The 15,362-nt window shown below is 44.2% G+C and overlaps 1 protein-coding gene across 11 annotated transcripts in view; it reads right to left on the reverse strand.

Annotated features, from left to right (window-relative positions):
* LOC107982149 (dipeptidase 1) overlaps positions 1–15,362 on the reverse strand; it is a 662,392-nt gene that overhangs the window by 488,692 nt on the left and 158,338 nt on the right. The gene's annotated exons all lie outside the window — the stretch shown is intronic.

The following is a 15,362-nucleotide window of genomic DNA, read 5'->3' on the forward strand; positions in this document are numbered from 1 at the left end:
GTGCGGATTTCGGCGCAACAGATCGACGAGCGATCAAATGTTTACCATAAGACAGTTGTTAGAGAAAAAGTGGGAATTTTGCGAAACCATACACCAACTATTTATAGATTTTAAAAAAGCGTACGACTCTATTAAGCGAAGCAAAATGTAACAAATTCTAGTACTTCTCGGTGTACCGAAAAAACTCGTGAGATTAATTCAAATATGTCTGAACGGAAGCACGGGAAAGGTCCGAGTAGGCGGTAATGTATCACAACCCTTCATGATACGCGATGGTTTAAAACAAGGGGATGGACTCTCTACGGTGCTGTTCAACTTAACGTTAGAGTATGCCGTTAGAAAAATGCAGGTTAGCCAGATGGACGCAACGCTTAATGGAACAACGCAGATACTAGGCTACGCAGATGATTTGGATATACTGGGGGATTGCAGGGAAACGGTAGCAAGAAACGCGGAAATCCTCATAAAAGCGGTGGAGTATACAGGGTTAGAAGTGAGTGAATCAAAAACAAAGTACATGATTGTGGATAAGCTAGGGATCTGCAGAGGGGAGGAAGATCTCAGAGTTGGGAATTTTACTTTTGAAAAGGTTAGCGAATTCAGGTATCTGGGTACGACCATAAATGATAAAAACGAGATTAATGTCGAAATAAATAAGAGACTCCATTCGGGTAATGCTTGCTTCTACGCCGTGAGTAATTTACTTAAGTCGAGGCTGTTGTCTAAAAACGTTAAAATAAGAATATACAGGACAATAATACTGCCGGTGGTTCTGTACGGGTGCGAAACGTGGGCTCTCACTAAGCAGGCGGACAACCGTTTTAGGGTATTTGAAAATAAAGTCTTGCGAAAAATATACGGGCCGAAGAAAGATGAGGAAACCGGGGAATGGAGGAGACTACACAATGATGAGTTACACAATCTGTACGCGTCACCAAATATTAACAGAATAATAAAATCGCGCAGATTGGGATGGGCAGGGCACGTAGCGAGAATGGGAGACGACCGTACGGCAGCGCGTGTCATGAAGGGCAGGCCGATGGTAACGCGACCTCTAGGTAGACCTAGACGTAGATGGGAGGACAACGTAAAAGCGGATCTAGTAGAAATAGGACGGGTGGGTGTCGATCGGAGAGGTGCATTTCGAGTTCCAAATGCCATGTAAAAAAAAAAAAAATCTTTTCTGCACTTTTATTTTTTCACGATATAAATAAATACTGACAGTATCTTTTTTATTTGGCATAATTCTGCTGTTAAGATCATTTTCGTAAAAATCTTCAACTTTCTGAGTAGTTTCCGCAGGTAATGTTTTTCCACGTTTTGCAACAGGAAGCCAAAACTCCATCTGATACTCTTAACTGTTTTGTGTTTCTGTGAGACACACCAAATTGGTTCATAATTTTACGTATTGCCCAGTGTTCGGGCAAAATAGTAAGAATACTGATACGTAATGGATCGTTCTCCGGCAGGGATTGGAATTTGCTTTTAAGTCCAGTTAAAATATCTGTAAGATCATCTTGCATAGGTGCATCCGTGTTTGAAACCGAAGGTGAGTCAGTCTCTGATTCAAAATCAACACTCATACTGACGTTTGGAGATGACAAATCATGTAGTTTGTAAAAGGATTTTCTACATGTATCACAAATCAGTGAAGATGTTGGATAATCAGGATAGACATCTTGAAATTCTTTGGAGATCTTCCTAAGAGATTTGCTGTGTCCTGTATTAATATCGAATGGATTAACGCATCTATCGATACGATATTTTTTCGCAGGAGAAGACATTGTTGTAGGATATGAGAAAGCACAACCAAAACAAAAAAAAATGTTAGAAATAACAAAATTACGGCTAGTACAGTTGAACAAGGAGTTGCCGATAAAGTAAGACTTACTAAACAACTGTCTTAAAAAGGATGTTGAAGAAGAAGTCGCCAATGTATCTATTAATGTACCTATTAACTATCCTAAAAAGGACTGTTGGAGAAAAAGTCGCCTATGAATAAAGCCGCTGATGGACTTGCTCACCAACTATCCTGAAAAAGACTGTTGGAGAAAAAGTCGCCGATGAAGAAAGCATTCCTTGAAGAAAATATTCCTTTCTATGCGAGAGAGCCTGCGGGTGGGTTATGACAAATATCCGCCAGTTTATATTGGCCATATTGAATTTTGAAATTTCAAGGTTAAAATAAGATTCAGCGGCCCCTTAAACTCCCATATCGACACTTTAAACTGATCAAAAATCATTTGTTGCGGTAAAATGAGTTTGGTGGAGGTATAATGTCCACCATTTTGATTCCGCCATTTTTGATTTTGGAATTCCGTCAGCATTGTAAATAATATGTCCTATCATGAGTTGTACATGCTTTTTGGTGGGATATTTCACAAATTAGAACATTTTTACTATTGTTTTTGTTGAATGTGCTATGAAAACGTGGGTTTCAGGCTCCATATTTTATGCGCCACATTGGATTTTTGAAAAGGCTAGAACTTTTTCAAAAGCCCTTGACCAGGCGATCATTTTGAGATCTCAAACGTCTTGTTAGGTTAACCCAAATTTTGGGTGCACTGATGGTCCGGTTGACGTGAAACGTCCCATATATATATATATATATATATATATATACTAGTGGGGCTCCGCCCCCCTGCTCGCTTCGCTCGCCAACCCCCTATTGTAGTTTCTGTGTGATTTTATCTTCAAAATTTTATTTTCATGAACTGATAATTATGTTCTGGATGGTTGAAAATGATCGATCTTATTGTATAAGAAAACCTGTTACTGGAAGTAAAAGTATTGTTTAACATTGAACTTCTACTATTAATGGCATTTAAAATAGTTTTAGCTAGTTTTTGAAGTTTTCTGACGCTTGAAATTCATCATTTGAATTTATATATATATTTTTTTTTAAATTAATTTTAATTTTTTTTAATGTTCTTAATGTTTAAATCTTTGTGCCGCAAAAGGCATCTATAAAATGACTGTGGGAATCGTACCCGCAAATAATTTGATTTATAATATATGAATAAGATGATCGTCAAGCCCGATAACGCAGAGAGCAGTCATGTTATTTGGTGGGGGGTGGGGGGGCCAGGCGGGGGGTGGTGGGGGGCGATGGGGGGGGGGGGGTGGGGGGGTTTTTGAGATTTTCGAAAATAACAGAAAAATGAAAGAATTTTACGTGTTTTGGTGGGGGGGCCAAGGTGGGGGGGTGGTGGGGGGTAGTGGGGGGGGGGGTGGAAGGGTGGTGGGGGGGAGTCTTGCCAAAATGACTATATAATATAGGAAGATATATATATATATATATATATATATATATATATATATATATATATATATATACACACACATGCATACACACACACACCCACACACACACAAACGGGCGCGCGCGCGCGATCGTCATCGAAATACAACCTAGCGAGCATCTGCTGCTAGTAAGTACTGTAAAGCAAAATCGAAAAAAGAAGTTCTCACACGTAAACGAGGCTAATTCCTAGACGTAGCACTGCTTAGCAAATACACATGGACGAGACTAACACTTAGACCCAGAGCACTACGGAGCAGAAGCCAAAGAGTAGTCACACAGGTGACACCAACATTCAGACACAAAGCGTCAGCACCATCGGCAAGTGACACATAATTCAAGCGCTCTGGAAGCTCGAGAAGTCGCCAATAACCACAATTTATTATTAGTTAATCCTTACGATATTACCGATAAGGAAATCGACGACAAACTGAAATTCTGTATAGCAAAAAATCCAGAAACGATGAATAATCTCAAAAAATTATTACAAAAATATCGTAAAGTGTTCTATAGGAAACCAGGTAGATTAGCATTATTCGAATATAAAATGAAAATAAAAAATCCCAAACCATTCTTTATTATCGAGACTATAACCTTGTATCGAGGAAAGAAAACGTTGTCGCAAATATTTTGCAAAGCTGTAATGTTCGAATTTAAACACTTGTCAACGTTACAACACAATGACGAGTATGTAAATTATTTCCAAAAAATTTAGATAACAAAAATCAAAGCAGCAAAGCTATTTATATAATAGAAAATGACATTATTAATAAAAAGAATCATTCAAATCACTTATTTTCAAAACTCACGAGACTTACGGCCATGTAGGCGTGAATAAAGTCATTCGTATGTTACAAGAAGATTTTTACTTTAAAAATTTAAAACATATAGCGAAAAAACTGATTTCATTTCCTTGACTCGTGATAAAGAAACAAAGTTTCTACACGTCCGTGCGCATCGCTAAGGAAGTTGATCATTCCAGAAGCGTCACACGACTTGTTGTCTATTGATTTCTATGGTCCGTTAACGACCAGGCGCGGCGGTATGAAAATATAGGCTAGGTTGTAGGGATTTAAAACTGCCTGTTTGTGACATAATTTGTTGCAGCAAACCGATTGTGCAATCATATGAAGGATAATAAGCAGATATAAAGGTATATTTTTTTCACTCGGATTTCCGTCTCTTATAGTTATTAACAATTTATTGCAAAAAAACGCGATTTTAGTCTTTTTTTGCTTATAACTTTAAAAATAAAGAAGATATAGGTATGTCTTGACAAGATGATTTGTAGAAAATAGAAATATCTATAAAATAAGAGGTCGAACGCCTCAATCGAATCATTAGGTCCTGAGATAATTAGGAAAAACCGGAAAGTTACGCGTTGTTTCGAAAATTCATAGCCCCGTCATTTTTCGAGCTGGAGCGCTAAAGTTTTAGAAAAAAGTAGATATTATAATTTCTTTATATGTACGAAAGTTAGGTGATATCGGATTAGTTCGCTCAAAATCGTGATTCAAAGTTTGTGGTGCGTTTTATTCCGGCAGACCTGTATGCTCTACCATAAGTCTGATTACAATTTAAAACAAAGGGTCGAAAAGTTGACATCGTGCACTACAAAACGTAGATTTCAGTTTTTTGATCAAGTGCCTAGAAGCATGCGAAAAACTGTCGTAAAGTTCGCGAAAATCGGCCCAGTGCGCGCTCGCAGTCAAGTGGTGTGGGCCGGAGCAGCGGCGGAGGAGACGCGTATATATAGTAATAGGCGCGCGCGGCATTAACATCCATCTGTCTTTGCATTAACATTTCTCAGCATCTACTATAGCTATTTGAATGATTTTGCTTCTTCCTGGAGAAAGCTTTGTAATAGTAAAATTTTGAGTTTCGTTAAAACTTCTAGAAAAGACTTTTTAGTGTGTTAGAAGTTGAAATCAAGTGTTTTAAGAAAATGTCCGTATGGGTGTGTGTGTGCTTTTTTATGTGGCGTAGGCAGAGCAAGCATTGCACAACTGGCCTTCCGACACCGGATCCTCACAGGTACTATCGTTAAACAATACTTTCGTGGGGCCCATTAACTAGCCTTTTTTGGCTTCATCTTTGAAGTTTGACATTTCCGTACATCCTCCATCCACCAAGCTGATTAGGGATTACAAATCAAACCCGTCTTCTTCATTCTGCATCGTCCTGCCGTCTTCTTCCTTCCGCATCGTCCAGCTGTCTGCTTCCTGCCGCATCGTCCGGTCGTCTACTTTAAGCAGCATCGACCGGCCATCCTCTGGACAGACACAACCCCGACACCTACGTTCCTCTGCATCGTGTAAGGGAGTCTGGACTCAACTCAGTTTCCTACGTTCCTCAGCATCGATCTGAGGAGCACTTAGATGTACTTAACCCTAGCTCCTACGTTCCTCTGCATCGGGCAGGGGAGTGAAAACTCAACTCTGTGACCTACGTTCCTCTTCATCAGTCTGAGGAGCGTTTTGTATCTATTACCTAGTGTACATTAGATTATAGTATGTACATTATATATAGATTATATATTATACATAGTTACATTACACTAAGGGTCACCCTAGCCTGAAAGTACCGCTCGAGTTTCTCTCGTTTCATTTCGTATCGCGAACAGTTGCAGAAGACATGCTCCGCATCTTCGTTTGCTTCCAAAAATACTGGGCAATATGGATTATCCTTTATCTTGAAGCGGTGTAGGTAGGTTCGAAAGCACCCATGTCAGCTCAAAAACTGTGTAAGGTAGTAATTCACTTCCCCGTGTCGTCTATTGGTCCAGCCAACAATACATGGTATGAGGCGGTGCGTCCATCGCCCATTTTCACTGGAGTCCCATCGTCTTTGCCACTCAGCTAGGGTTTGTTCCTTTGCGGATTCCCAAACTTCCTTTTGAGTATTGGTACCACGCCGGTTTTCTTCGTATATATTCTTTCGTTCTGTTGCTAGAAGGTCAATAGGCGGCATACTTAAAATAACGCACACTGCATCCTCTGGAGTCTATGGCGATTCCCAGGTTCTTAATGGTCGACTGATAGTTTATTTCGTGTTCGTCCACTGTCAGTGTTATTGTCTCTATTTTCTTTCTACTGAATATAAGAATAGCCTCCGTTTTATGGATATCAAGCTCAAGTCCAGTCTGCTTTTGCCAATCGTGGATTATACTTACTGCCTCGTTAGCGATTTTCGTCACCTCTCCTTTTTGCTTTGCTACTACCACTACTGCAATGTCATCTGCAAACCCTACAACTATTGCACCTTCGGGTAGCTCTAGCCTCAGTACATGATGTTCCACAATAGTGGGCCGAGCACTGACCCTTGTGGGACCCCTTCAGTTACTTGATAGGTTTTCGTGCCACTCTCTGTGTCATACAAAAGGGTTCTGTCTTTCAGGTAGTCAGGCATAATCCTTCTTATATATGCGGGTACCTCTTTTTTCCGTAGTGCCTCGTGTATCTTGCATAAGCTGGCCGAGTTAAACGCATTTTCAACATCCAGTGTAATAATAGCACAGAACTTTTTGAATCCTCCTTTTTATATTTTTTCTTCTGTTAGTTCTAGCAGTGTCAACTACTAAGCTTATATATACTAAGCATCAAGAGTGGAGCGTTTTTTCCTAAAGCCGTATTAATATTCCGCAAGTCCGTCTAGTTTTTCAATGAGTTGGTCCATTCTAACGCCGATTAAGCGTTCCAAGATCTTGCCCGAAATTACCAGCATGCAAAGTTGTCTGTATGAAAAAGCTTCTCCAGGTGACTTATCTACTTTTGGTAGTAGCACCAGGCGTTGCTTCTTCCAGTTCTTAGGAAACGTCCCTTCTTCAAGACATGACTTGTACAAGTCCACAAAGACATCGGGGCGTTCCTGTATAGCTTGTTTCAATGCAATATTGGGTATGCTATCCAGGCCTGGAGCCTTGTTGTTCCCGATTCTTTTGCATGCAACTAGTAATTTCTCCGTGGTGATTGCTGGAATGGGTTCGACATTCGCCTCCGCTTCAGGAATAGCTGTTACTTCCAGTTGAAGGGGAAACCGTGTGGTCACGATAGGATCCAGCAATTCTGGGATGGGGATATATAATTAATATATAATCCTTTATCTTCTTCATTACCACTTGGTGCAATCGCCCCCAGGGGTCCAGCTCAACCTCGTACTGTAACTCTTTCAGGCACCGTTGTTTATTCTCTCGAATTTTCTTCTCTAGTATCCGTTTAGCAGTCTTTATTTCTTTATTTAGGGCGTCTACTATTTCTTTACCACGACCAGTCTTGTAGTATTTCTTCCTAGCCCGCCGCCCCGTCTTCTGGTTCGATGACACTCTTTGCGGGACGCTGAAACGATCCGACTTAGCTCGGTTTGAAATTTATTATTTTTGTGGTCCGGGATGTCGTGGTATTTGAATTTCTTCTTATTATTTGACTTATGCGTTGTTAGTATTTCGTACTTGGCTAACGTATTATAGCCAAGACTAATATAGCTAGAAGTAAATTTTGTGTTTGAATTTTATTTTAAGTTTTACACAGAATATTACTGTTTAGGAATTAGAAATTATATAAACAGATATATTACTCTCCTGAGACGTAATGTCTCTAGAGTGTTCCGTTTGACAAAAGTTTTGTATATTTGACCTTCAGAGGAAGTATTGCCTCGGAAGTCGTACTACACGCATTTCTCGCGCGTCGCTTGCGGAGTACATAAGTCCGGACCGTTACATTGTCCCCAAAGTGCAAATTTGAAATTAAAAAATGTTTTTTTTTTTAATTTTCACTTTTACTCTCATTTATTATAAAGAAACGTTATTTACAAAAATTTGCAAATTAAAACATTCTGACTTGAAAAAATATAAAAATTTTTAATTTAAACTGTTAAGCCATTTTTCAAAATCGGCGCTACATAGAGGCAATTCTATGAGAATGCGACGGGCGCGAGGTATATAGTTACTTCCACGTTTGCAGCCAAGAAGACCTCAAGATTTATCAAGAAAAGAACACATTCGACTCGCAGATCGAGATATACGTGTAATTCCGCGAAAAATATTTTCCTCTTTTTTCGGATTTTTTTTTTTCGGGTGTATGAGTGCGAATATGCCTGTAGCACAAACTGTGCGTTGCAAGTGAGAGCACAGAGGTGCTACTATTGTGCGCGCTAGAAGCAATTCGTGCTTATCTGGCGTAATTAAACATTTTTTTACGGATTTCGCTCCGATTATACGAATTCGATTTTTCGGTTTATTTGATTTCGTGTTATAATATACGTCACAGCGACGCGCTTAGGTGTGCAAGTGTGTGAGTGGAAAGGTTGTATTTTTGCTGCTTACGTTGTAGCAACAAGAATACAATCTAGAGGCTATCTGGAGTGAGTGTGTAGAATAGGAAGCTGCCACGTTGTTGTTGCGCAACCGCGAAACGTCGTTTAGACGCAGAAGATACACCAACATGGCGAAGAAAGTAGAGAAGGTCGTCGAGAATTGGTGCTTGGGCATCGACGAAGAAGAGATGGACGATGCCCTCGAGAGGGTGCAGTTAAAGCTAGACGGCAAGCGGTTAGATCGCGTTGCTAGGCTGAACAGATGGCTCCTCGGAGAGTATACCGAGTCAGATTTTAGAGAGAGCCTGGACGCCTCGACAGTAATGGCGCGAGTGAAGAGGAAAGAACTGCGTAAGTCATTCATCGACGCAACGGCTGAACGAGTATCGACACGCTCGATTTATACGGGCGATTATGACGCCGAACAGCCGCACTCTCTGAAGCTGTTACAACAAGAAATCGAGGCCAACGAAGTCGTGGTGACGCTAGCGATCAAGATGAACTACGGTCAACCGGCGCAAGGATTAGGCTAACCGACAGGGCCTAATCTACAACTGCTGAACGCGATGACAAAAAGAGACGCGTTCGCAGAAATGCCAGTCACAAGCGCCAGTGTCAACGCCGGAAGACCAAGTCAGGTTAACGGCGCAGGAGGCGCAGGGTCGAAACCAGAATAGAATCGTCACGATAGAGGTGCCGACAGGAAATCTGGTCACGACAGTAACCACGATAACGACGACAACGACGACAACGACGACAACGACAACTACGGCGAGCGAAGGTAAAGGCGAATATGTCTTCCAAAACGGAAAGTTCCGCAGTGTGAAGGTCACTGCACCACGCGCAGTCATGAGCGCAGCGGCAGTGACTGGAGGATTAGACACCAGATCTCAGCAAAGCGCTGCAACAACGAGCAATCGACTGCTCAACAGACGATACGGTGAAGACGAGCATTGAAGCGCACAATACGCCCAGAGTCACGAAATATCAGCGAAAAATTCCTTAGCTCAGAATGACCTGGTAAGTCAGTCGATAACTGAAAATATCGCAATGATGAGGGCGCTGATGTGCAAGATGGAAGCCATGATGTCACAATGTCCGACTAACATAGCGTCCAGTACAAGGGTGGAGCCACCAGCAAGCGCGAGTAATCCACAGAACTCACGCAAAGCCGGTCATGTAAATTTTTAAGACACACACAGCATAAATCACACGAATCACACCAGCTTTCGCGAATACGCGGGTGCGGTAGCTGGTGGAGCCTCCAACTCTTGGATCCCGGCGAATCCTCTCTATTCGCAACCCCCAGTAGTTTCTAAAGGGGGGAGGAATGCGAATGCGACGAACGCGCATACGCAAGCGCTCAGTGACAGTAGCAACTATGATGGGTCGCGAAGACAGAACAACAGACCCATCGGTCCTGCGGTGAACAAATGGGGGATTAAGTTCACCGGGAACTCATCGTTAAGCGTCGAAAACTTCCTACAGCGCATGGAAGGACGCAGAAGGCTGGATGACTTGTCAGACGCGCAGATGTTAGCGTTATTACAAGAGGTATTGACGGACAACGTGTACGAGTGGTTACAGAACCAGCTCACTGAACAGGAAGAATGGTCCAGCTGGGACGATTTATGCGATTGTATCAAGAGATGGTACGGGTAGACGCAGGGCTACCAGCAGAAGTTACTGAGCGAAGTAATTCCGAGTATGCAGGGGTCTGACGAACGCGTGCGGTTTTACGTAAACAATCTGCAAGGCATTATGCAGAGAATAAAACCCCGATCAGACGCTAGCCAGCAACTGGATCGGATATACCATAACATGCTGCCCGCTCTCAAACTAGAACTCCAGCGGAAAGATTTTACAACCGTGGAGCAGTTACTCGAGGCAGCAGTCGAAGTTGAGCGCCCTAGCCTGCGAAGCCTCATATCGAGCACCTCCGAAGCTCGGAGTAACAATCGTCCCCGAATGCGCCTTTAAGGGCGAGACGCCAAAGACTAGCGCCAAAACGCCAAACGCTGCCGTAGGATTGGCAGAGCAGACTGACGCACTGCCCATAATAGTCGACGCCCTAAACAAGCTACTAGATTCGAAGCTTACGGCGATAGCGCAACCGGCGAAGCACGCCAACGCTGAAGGAGGCAGCAAGAAGCCAGCTCCTCAGCGAGGACGCTCCGGACCTATGAAAGAGAGAGGCAAGTCTCCTAGTCCAAAGCGCAAAAGCCAGAAGTCTGGCGAGGGTTCCGGTCAGTCGCACAAAAGAGAGCAGAGGAGGCCAATAGAGTGCTTTAACTGCCACAGAAAAGGCCACCTTGCCCGAGAATGACCTTCAGGTAAGGGAAACAGCGAAAAGGAGGAGTAGACTAAGTTACTACTTCTCTTAAACCGTCGCGCGAGGAGTCTCCCAGAGAGGAGAGGCACGTGACAGGGGGCGTAGCCGATACCTCGCGTGAAACCTCAGGCGATTTTGATCGTATGGTCGCACTATAGTCCAGCGAATCTCGCCAGTCGACGATATCGCCAAATGAAGACGAGTCGCGCTGGTGGGTACGAGTAGGCATCGGTGGGTTCAGAGTAAGGGCTATGTACGACCCAGGCGCAGCTATGACAGTGATGGGGTCGTTAGGACTTCAGATCGCTAGCGCGTGCAGTCGACTATTGCGACAACGCGATGGCCGTCAAGCACAGAGTGCAAATGGTCAGACGTCGCCGATCGTAGGATTTGTGGACTTGCCAGTCGACGTCGCGGGTGTACAATGCGACGTAACGGTGGCGATCATGCCCGAAACGACCAACGAATGTCTAGTTGGGACGAATTTCGGACGTCTGTTCGGCGCAGTACACGATCCAAATGAAAACATCCTGTATCTCAAGACTGAATGAAAGATTTTTCCAACTTCAGGTGGCCACGATAGCTACAGCAGGGGCGATAGATATCGCCGCGGTTGGACTCGCGTACGTCAGTGACGACGAGCACAGGCAGATTCGCAGAATGCTGGACAGCATCCTGCCTAAATTCAACTGTAAGATCGGACGGACGCAGTTGATTAAACACGGGATAGACGTTGGATCGGCCAGGCCAATTAAACAGAAGTATTATCCTGTGTCGCCTAAAATAGAGGAGGAGATGTATCATTAAGTACGAGAGTTGCTTGCTGCGGGAATCATCGAACCCTCTGACAGTGCTTGGTCAAGCCCGGTAGTAATGGTGCGCAAACTGAACGGGCAATATCATTTTTGCGTCGACTTCCGGAAAGTTAATGCGCTGTCAAAGGCTGATGTATAGCCATTACCTAACATGGATGATATCCTTCTTATACTGCAGAAAGCGAAGTACATATCGACGTTGGACCTTAGCAGCGCGTACCATCAAATACCGTTGAAACCGGAGGCGAGACCTCTGACGGTCTTTACAGTTCCTGGGCTAGGTTTATTCTAATTCACGCGTATGATTTTTGGTTTAGCCTATGCTGAAGTGACCTTCCAGCGAATGATCGACGAAGTGATCAGCCCAGAACTCCAGCCATACGCGTACTCGTATCTCGATGATATCATCATCGCGACAGAGACGTTCGAAGAGCGTCTCGAGTACTTAGAGTAAGTGCTCCAGCATGTAAACGCGGCTGAATTGACGATCAACCAGGACAAAAGTATTTTTTGTCGAGAAGAGGTAAAGTACCTCGGCATCCTGGTTAATCACGATAGTTTTCGGCAAGATCCAGAGAAGATAACGCACATTGTGGTGTATCCAGCGCTGGAAAACCTAAAACAGCTGAGACGTTTCTTAGGAATGGCGTCGTGGTATCGCAAATTCTTGCAAGAATTCGCGACTGTCGCTGAACCGCTTTATTGCCTGACGAAGAAAGGCAGAAAAAACGAGTAGGGGACGGAACATATAAACGCTTTTACAACAAGTGAACGCGCTGATAGCGTCTGCACCAATTCTACATCGCCCAGATTTCGAATCAGAGTTCGTGTTGCAGACGGACGCCAGTGACACCGGTCTCGGCGCGGTACTTTTCCAAATAATCAACGCAGAAGATCGGGTTTTGGAATTCGCTAGCCGCACAATGTCGAAAGCCGAAAGAAACTACAGTGTCACAGAGAGAGAATATCTCGCTGTCATCTGGGCTATATGGAAGTTCAGACCATATATTGAGGGATATCAATTTAAGGTCGTCACGGACCACAGTAGTTTGCAGTAGCTATGCAACTTGCATAATCCCACCGGACGCCTAGCAAGATGGGCGCTAGATATGCAGGGCCACGTCTACTTTTGTGAAGCATAGGAAAGGCCTGCTAAATACCGTACCAGACGTATTGTCGCGTATGTACGAAGAAGACACGGTACCAGTCGAGGCAGTCGGATGGGCAAGCGAAACCCAGGACGAATGGTACTGCGAAAAGGTCCGTGAGATACAGCTGCATCTGAGCAAAGATCCGCTGTATAAAATGTACGGCGGGCAGCTGTACTACTTCTGCCCAGATGAGAAATTGCCAGCGTCTATGTATGACGATACGGCATGGAAAATCGTCGTGCCAAAAGAAAAGCGAGCAGAGATCTTGCGAGAGCGACACGACGAGCCATCAGCCGGTCACCAGGGGCGTGAGAAAACTTGTGCGCGCGTCGCAATGTACTATTCCTGGCCCAGTATGTACACCGACGTCGCTGAGTATATTCGACGATTCTTCTTTTGTCAGCAATGCAAAGTCGTACAGCGCTCGCCAAGCGGCCTGATGGGAAACGAGTGATTACTCAGCCCTGGCAGATCATAGCAGGAGATGTCATGGGGCCGAAACCAAAGACCGCTCGAGGAAACGAATATATTCTTAGATTATATTCAAAGACTTGTTCACCCGCTGGATAGAGTGCATTCCGATTAAGCGGGCGAACGCGAAGACAATCCCGCAGCATCTCCTCGAGAGCGGGTCTTCTTGCGGTAAGGTGCGTCAGAGGTATTCCTGTCGGACAATGGCACAGAGTTCAAAAATAAGGCCATTGATCAATACCTCAGGGAACAAGGCGTGCGACACGAGTTGACGCCACCTTATCACCCCAGGCGAACCCAGTAGAGAGGGTAAACCGCACCATTAATAACATGGTGCGCGCGCTGATTGAAGAGAACCATAATACATGGGACGAGCGATTGAGCGACATCGCATTCGGGTGTGATACCGTACCTCATTCCTCGACGGGCGTGAGTCCAGCCATATTGATGTATGGGATTCAGCCGAGGAAACCTTCTGTAGCGAGGCGCGAGCAAGACGCCGCCGCAGAAGAAGAGTTGCAGCGACGTGCGATCGATGCATGGCATGATCGCATGTGGGATTTATCCCAGCTACGCGAGCAAGCGTCGCAGAGAACGCAGAACGCGCAAGATTGCCAGAAGCGCAACTATAATGCCAAGCGTAAACCGACGTCATTAGGTGTTGTCTTCTGGAGCGTAGCAACGCTCCGCGAAGTTAGCGCCACCATACATTGAGCTGTATAAAATAGTATAAATACGCGGCACCAATACTTATCGACTGGGTAAGCAAGTAGATCTTGCACCATCTTCGCAGCTGAAGCCCTTCTATTTGTCAGCGACGGACAAAGAGTCGCAGAAGAGCAAAGAAGATGGCGACGCTCAACCTCCGAGGGACGCGAACGTAGACGCGGGTGCTAGCGAAGCACCGTCACGAAGCAAGCGAGACTCTGTCTGCGAACAGAGTGATATTGCGTCCGAAGCTAGCCAAGTAGCCGACCGTCCGAAGCGAGCGAAAAAGACGCGCGTGGTCGTAATAAACCCTGCGACCAAGAAGAGAGGCCGGCCAAGGATAAAGGTGTACACGGCTAGGCGTGTGAGACCTACGCCAGAGACTCCTAGAGTAGAGGTTAACACCGAAAAGAGAAGGCCTGGTCGTCCGAAGGGTTCGCGCAACCGCGGGCATGCGATGACACCTACTAACCTGTCGATGTCACCGCGAAAAACGCGCGCAAATAAAGCCCAGCAACGGTAGTCACCGTTATAATGTGTTTTTTTTTATAGAATCCCCAGATTCCTGGTCGCGGACGCGATGCACGAAGCTTTGGTTCGTCGCGGACGGAATGGATAGAATCGTCATCTGCTCGATAGATCGATTCTTGGGGGGGGGGGGGGGTTGTAACGAGTTGAGCACCGCGGCTAACTCGTAGCGGCATGAGTACCGCCGAGCCGCGACGATACAGGGTAGACTCGCGCGCGCAAAGAAAAACACGTGCGAATTGAGGAATAGGAGCGAGAGAGGTAGAGACAGCGAGCGCGACCTTCACGGCGATATAATCGTGCAAGCGCGATTATTCTAGCGTCGCGGCGAGTCGCAAAGTTGCAGGCGACTCGCGTATTATTATTATTCTTTTATACTTGTAAACTCACTGTTTTAGAGGAGTCCTCCACCGCATCGAGGGAACACGATCCAGTCGTTTAACGCGTTATTCGTTGATCGAATTTACACCCCATTACAAGATATATATATATATATATATATATATATATATATATATATATATATATATATATATATATATATATTTATATATATATATATATATATATATATATTTATATATATATATATACATATAAATAATATAATAGTGCCTATTAATCTAATCACGCGCGGCGAGCTTATGTTACTGACGTAACTAATTGAGGCGGAGCCCACAAACGGAAAAATTGAGAATTTTCTGCAGTTGCAATATATAAAAAATAACTTAATGGAAAACTTTAAT

The sequence above is a fragment of the Nasonia vitripennis genome, unplaced genomic scaffold, assembly GCF_009193385.2.
Source record: "Nasonia vitripennis strain AsymCx unplaced genomic scaffold, Nvit_psr_1.1 unplaced0148, whole genome shotgun sequence".
NCBI classification, from domain to species: Eukaryota; Metazoa; Arthropoda; class Insecta; order Hymenoptera; family Pteromalidae; genus Nasonia; species Nasonia vitripennis.